We start from the raw sequence: 6,000 nt of genomic DNA on the forward strand, positions 1-6,000 counted from the left end.
TAACTGTGAGCGTTAGCGTCATTCGTCTAGATTTGTCAGAAGTCAGTGCTGTGTGTGCATAAGGAGAGCCTCAAAGCCCCTCAAGGAGACCATTTAATCCTTTATAAAGCCTTAGCAGTTATCAGTTACACATAAAAAAAATCTGTAACATTAAACAGCACTACTAATACATCATATAAATGTAAACACTGCCACTATGCTCCTGATTTGTCTGTTATTTTTCTTCCTCGTCTTCTTCCAGGCTCTTCGCTGTGTAAAACACTGTCATCAAACCCAGCGCATAAATCCAAACCAGGGACCTTTAAACTCTCCCTCGGCCTTCAGCTAATCAACTTGTCTGGTTCCAACAGTGCACTCTGTCATCCCGTCCATCCCTCCGCAGGGGACGAGGTCTCTTCTTTGCCTCACTGCTTTGAGCTAGCGCTAATTTACTGTCTTTCCCATCTTTATTTATAAAAGACAAATCACACAGTCAAACAATAACATCTATCCTCTTCGGAAGGAAGTATTAGTGGATTTTATAGTGGTTTACTTTTCCTGTGCCAAGACAGATTTGTACGGCTGACTTCTTTGTCAGGGTCAGCATTGCAGCATTTCAAGAGCTCAATACAGCTGCGTTAAAACTGCAGTTTTGTGTAGGTAATTCCAATTATTTGTCAAGAGCAGTTAGACAGTTATAGATATTGTTTATTGGCCTGAAAATGAAGAGGCATCAAATCAGTGAAGGTCTACAGACAGGAAAAAAGAAACATCCCAGTTACAGCTGTTCCATCTTGTCATTTCACACTGGCCCTGCAAACAAACCCTGACCAAAGTTACTTTTTCAATCACATCTGTTTCATCTGCATGTTGGGAAGTTGATTTGATCATTTTAGCAACACTCTAAGTATGATCAAAAGGATAACAGCGAGCACAACACAAATCTAGGAACACAGGAAAAGGTCAGAGTAACAGCTTGAGAGCCCCTAACAAATGCATTCCTGTACAACTGAGGTGCATTAATATCTGCAGCCAAATGAAACAAATTCAGTACAAGCAGTGCAGGGTAAACAAAACAGCAGTAACACTGCACATGTTCATAAGCACCAAGAAGCACAGGTGCAGTGTCTCTCCTTTCAGACTTCCTCTGCACTCATTGAGTCTAGAGGAACGTTCTTTCTCCTCACCTGAAGCATCTTTGTCACTTTTAGCTCCATGGATTCTGTGTCATTAATTTTTCATTATACAGTGAAAGATCAGGTTTAGTTGTGCAGCGTTGAGAAATAAGATACATAATAACTTCACTGCTCTTTGTGGATTTAGCTATCTGAATAATAACAGCAACATATAAGTAGATGTTTCATGAGCTGCATGGCTGGTTTTCCAACCTCTGGACGTGATAAAGGGGTAGAATTCGATGAGTGAATCTAATCAGCATCATCATCAAACTGATATCTACCACTCTTGAGGTGTATGGTAAGCAGACTGGTCTTTATACAATGCCTTTCTACTCAAGCTCTTTCTACTACATGTTTTATTCACTCGAATCCACACATGCGACGCACACACACTCTTGTGGATACATTGGGGCAACTTGGGGTTGAGTATCTTGCCCAAAGAAATGTCAAAATGCATTAACCTGCCTATCAGATGTAATTGTTCATTTACAGAGGGTCCCAGAACACTGAGTCGTTCTGGATCATTCTACCCAGCTGTAACCTCTGATTACATCTGATGGGCAGGTTAATGGTTATTACTGTCAAATGAGTTCATTTTTGCTTGCTGCAGCCTGTTGCTTCCAGAGATAGCACAGAGATACTTGCTCAGTAATAGATGTGATGCTGTACATGCAGAAGACTGGGATGTCTTGCTCAGAATGCAGACTGGTCTGTGCTCTGTGCTCTGTCTGTGCTTGTCTTTATCCTCTTCATCAGACTTGAAGTGTTGCTGCAATGATCAAATCAACATCCCAACATATAAATGTTGGGATGTTGATCCAGAGCTACATCCAGCAATCTGGATGTAGCTCTGGAGAAACAGCAGATCATCTGCAAATCAAAGGTTTGGCGGTTTGAGCCCCTGCTGCTGCAGTCTGTATGCCAAAGTTTACTTGGGCAAGATCCTTGGACCTGAGTTGCTCTTTGGAGTGTGAATATTAAATAGAAAGCACTTAGGTAGAAAAAAATAGAAAAAAGTGTGTGTGTGTTATATAAAGCACTTTGAGCCCACGAGTAGAAAAGTGCTATATAAGCATCATTCCATTTACAAAGTATGGTTATGACTGAAGTGTAACTTTGGTCAGGATTTGTTCACGGAGACATTTTCCCTTCATTTTTATTTATGGAGCACCAACACATGACAACGACATTCGGCTCAATGCAAAAAAAATGTATTATATGGTAAAGACCCTAAAATAATTACCCCCATGTATCCAGGATGTTTTTTGTTTTATTTAATTTCCTGTCTTAGCCCTTTTTTTTTTTTCAACTCTGTGACGTGTTCATGGTGCACATGTAAAGTTGTAGTCAATCCAAGTGGTAAAAAAGTAAGTACAGTGAGAGGATAACACTCGGTTTCTTTGTTATCACTTTGATCTGCTCCATTTCTGGCTGACTGGCCAACAACATCACAGTCATGCGTATCCCACAGACTGGATGTACCATATATTTTGGCACTGCCCCCAACAGAGGCTGTCTGCGAACACGCCACCACGGGTCAAGGATAATTTCCCAATTAGTCCAGAGGATGTGATATCCATGTTTTCCAAAGAGAATTTTTTTTAATTAATTTGACCACAGAGCAATTTTCCACCTCACCTCAGTCCAGAGAAGATGGCAGCATTTCTGGAGCATTTGTCAATATTCTTGATATTTATAATCACCTCTGTAATATTTTTAATGTGTATAATTGAGCGATTTGTATATATTAGCGCTATTTCTTAAATCTGTAAACTCTGTAACATATTGTACTATTTAAATAGTTTAGTCTGTTACTGTTACTGTCTCGGAGCAACTGTAATTGCAAACTGCATTTGTGGATGACATAGCAAACTGCATTCACAGTGATTTCTAGACGTGGTCCTGAGCCCATGCAGGGATTTCTATGTTTTTAATGCAGGGCTACCTGAGGGCCCCCGAAGATCACACTGATTTTCCTTGGTTCTCTGAAACTTTTGACGATATTTCGAACTGCAGATAATGATATTCTCAGCGTCTTCACACATTTATGTCGAGGACCATTATTCTGAAATTGTTCCAGAATTTGCAAACAGTTTTCTGCAGATTGGTGAAGCTCTGCCCATGTTTACTCTGACTCTGCCTGTCTGTGATACCCTTTGATACCCAGTCATGTTGCTGAGTTGTTGCCAGTTAACCTAATTAATTTAAAAAAACAGTTACTTTTTTTTTGTCTTTTGTTGCCCAACTTTTCGAGAAGCGCTATTATCGTCAAATTCAAAATGAGCTAATATTTGTCATAGAAGTAAAATGTTTTATTGTGAATAAAATGTGGATTCAAGAGATTTACAAATCGTTTATTTGCGTTTTACAGAGCATCTCAACTTTTTTGGAATTGGAGTTTTATTTGGATATTTGGATATTTTATTTATAATGCAAATTATAGGGATTAAATTCAATATGCAGTGGAACTTCCTGTCTCCTTAATAGTAGAAAGGCCCTTTTGCTCTGTGTGAAAATACTAAACACATAGGTAAACTATTTGTAGCCTGATGCTTCGTGTACTGCTCCAACAATGAAGTCATAGTGACCTCCAGTGGTAGACAACCAAACTAAAAACTCCTTCTCCAAAATTAAACTTTAAACTCTTAAAAAACAAATTGAGCATTGCCTTGATTGTGACCAACTTTAATGTTTTAGCATATTGGACTCCCTACAAGAAAATACAATTAACACAAAATAGAATGCAGTTATATGTATAATAAAATAAAATAAAATAAAATAAAATAAAAGTATCAGTCAAAAAAGGCAAGACCATGTTGAATAGTACTGCAGTACTTTATATTTTGCAGAATGGCTATGTTCTGGGAACTGTTCACCTTTGTATGTAAATACATGAAGCCAAACAGAGGCAGGGAAAGCAGCACTGACACAATGCAGGGTACAGAACATGCAGACATCAGCTGATGCGTGCTGGCATGGAGAGCTTGAATTTCCTGTCTGCCTGCAAGACCAAACCACTTACTGAGTAAGCAGGGCATTCTCATCTTGTGCAAGTATCACATTCTTTACTGGGCAGAAGTGCCCTGTTTCTTATTTTCGCCTCATATTTCTCCTAAATTTAAACCCAAATTTAGTTTCAGCCAGACATTCATAGCTTTTATCTGAGGTCAGTTCTTTTTTAAATCTCGAGTTGTGGCTGTGTGTCATATAAAAACAAAGAAGCCCTGTGAGGTAAATTGTCTCAGGGTGATTTTTTGTACCTAAACACAACATTTATTGTTTGAAAACAAACTCTTTGGCAGTTTCTAGATAAGGAAGTGCTGCATGTTTTGTCAATGAAATACAGTCTGTTCATTAAAAGCATTAAAAATAATGCAGTTTTTTTGTTACTTTGGATTAAAATTAATATTTTGTTTGGATTTTCAAAGCATTTGCAAGCACAGATTTTATTTTATCCCCAGACTTGAAAGCATAGTGAGCCCGTTTGTCCTTGTGGAGGAGCACTAGCCTTCCTCTCTGCACAGTTTGAAACTGTATATATTAACATGCTGAGTTGGTTTGAGAACATGTCCTCTGCTGATGCTCTCTGAGTCACTTCCACCCTCCATGACAGACTGCCAACAGATGCAACTTAATGCCTGTGTGCGTGTGTATGTTCCAAGTCCTATTTATAAACAGGCCCCTTCCTCATCAGACATGCATATGTAAAATCAACACACATAAAACCATCTTCAAATAAAACAGCTCTTAAAACAGGACTAAACACCCCCTAAGGCTTGCAGTATGTTTTGATGATATTGCTAACGTCAGAATACATGCCACTCTCCACTGAGTGAGATGAGATTTCCTTACCTCTGCATTGGAAGACTAAACCACTGCATGCGTAAGCAAGACATCCCAGTCTTCTGCGGGTATCATATTCTTTCCTGGTTGAAACTCCCCAGAGTTTCCTTTTGTTATACTTGTTCTTTTTCTTTATAACCAGTTTCTTAACTAGCTACCGTTAAAAGCTAGTCGAGTACACAGTTAAGGTGCTGAATTTGTACTTTAAATTGAATATTTCTGTTTTCATGGTCATGTGAATTTGCATAATTATGACGAAGGAACTGACCTCCCAGCCCATTGTTCCTTCAGTGGTGCTAGTTTCAGTCATTATACTAATGTACTGTTGCATTTCTTTCCTTCTTACTTCATGCATCACTGTTGTCTTCAGAGAGTTAATCTGAAACGTTCCCTTAAAGCCCCACTATATGCAGTGAATACTGCAGCCCCTTGACCACAAAATATATTCAGACAGTTAAAGGGTAAAACGGAAAGCTTTATAGTAGCAAGGAAATCAGCAAATGGGCTCAGCAACTCTAAAGTTTCATAACACTGGCTAACATTAGCCACCATAACCTTGTGTTACACCAAAAATGTCAGCTTGTGGCAGTAAAGATGATACCATTAAAAGTGGGTTTAACTGCTTATGAGTTCAACGTATTCTTTGTAAGACTTTGTAAAACAGGTTTATACTTTTTATCAAGAGTCACAAGTACTTTAACCAAAAGGTTAGCAAAAGCTAGCAAAGCAAAGTAGAATATTGTGTAATTGTTGCAGATATCTCCCAGTATACATCATCATCATTAATATCTATGAAGCTGAACATGTTGAATGCATATAAAATGGTAAGTTTTTTGTCATTCTGTTTTGCACTTGTTTTACTGCCCTGTCCACCTCTAGTTACAAGCGCCTTAATCTGTGATGAAACATGAGTGCATGGGGGTGACCAGTGTCAGAGAAAGACGATCACGTTGGTAGCCTGGGATGACTCGAATACTTTCCACCATTAGGGTTTACGCTC

The sequence above is a fragment of the Diplotaxodon limnothrissa genome, linkage group LG22 (genome assembly GCF_057381915.1).
Source record: "Diplotaxodon limnothrissa isolate DT_005_m linkage group LG22, D_limnothrissa_male_GT1.1, whole genome shotgun sequence".
Lineage (NCBI taxonomy): Eukaryota > Metazoa > Chordata > Actinopteri > Cichliformes > Cichlidae > Diplotaxodon > Diplotaxodon limnothrissa.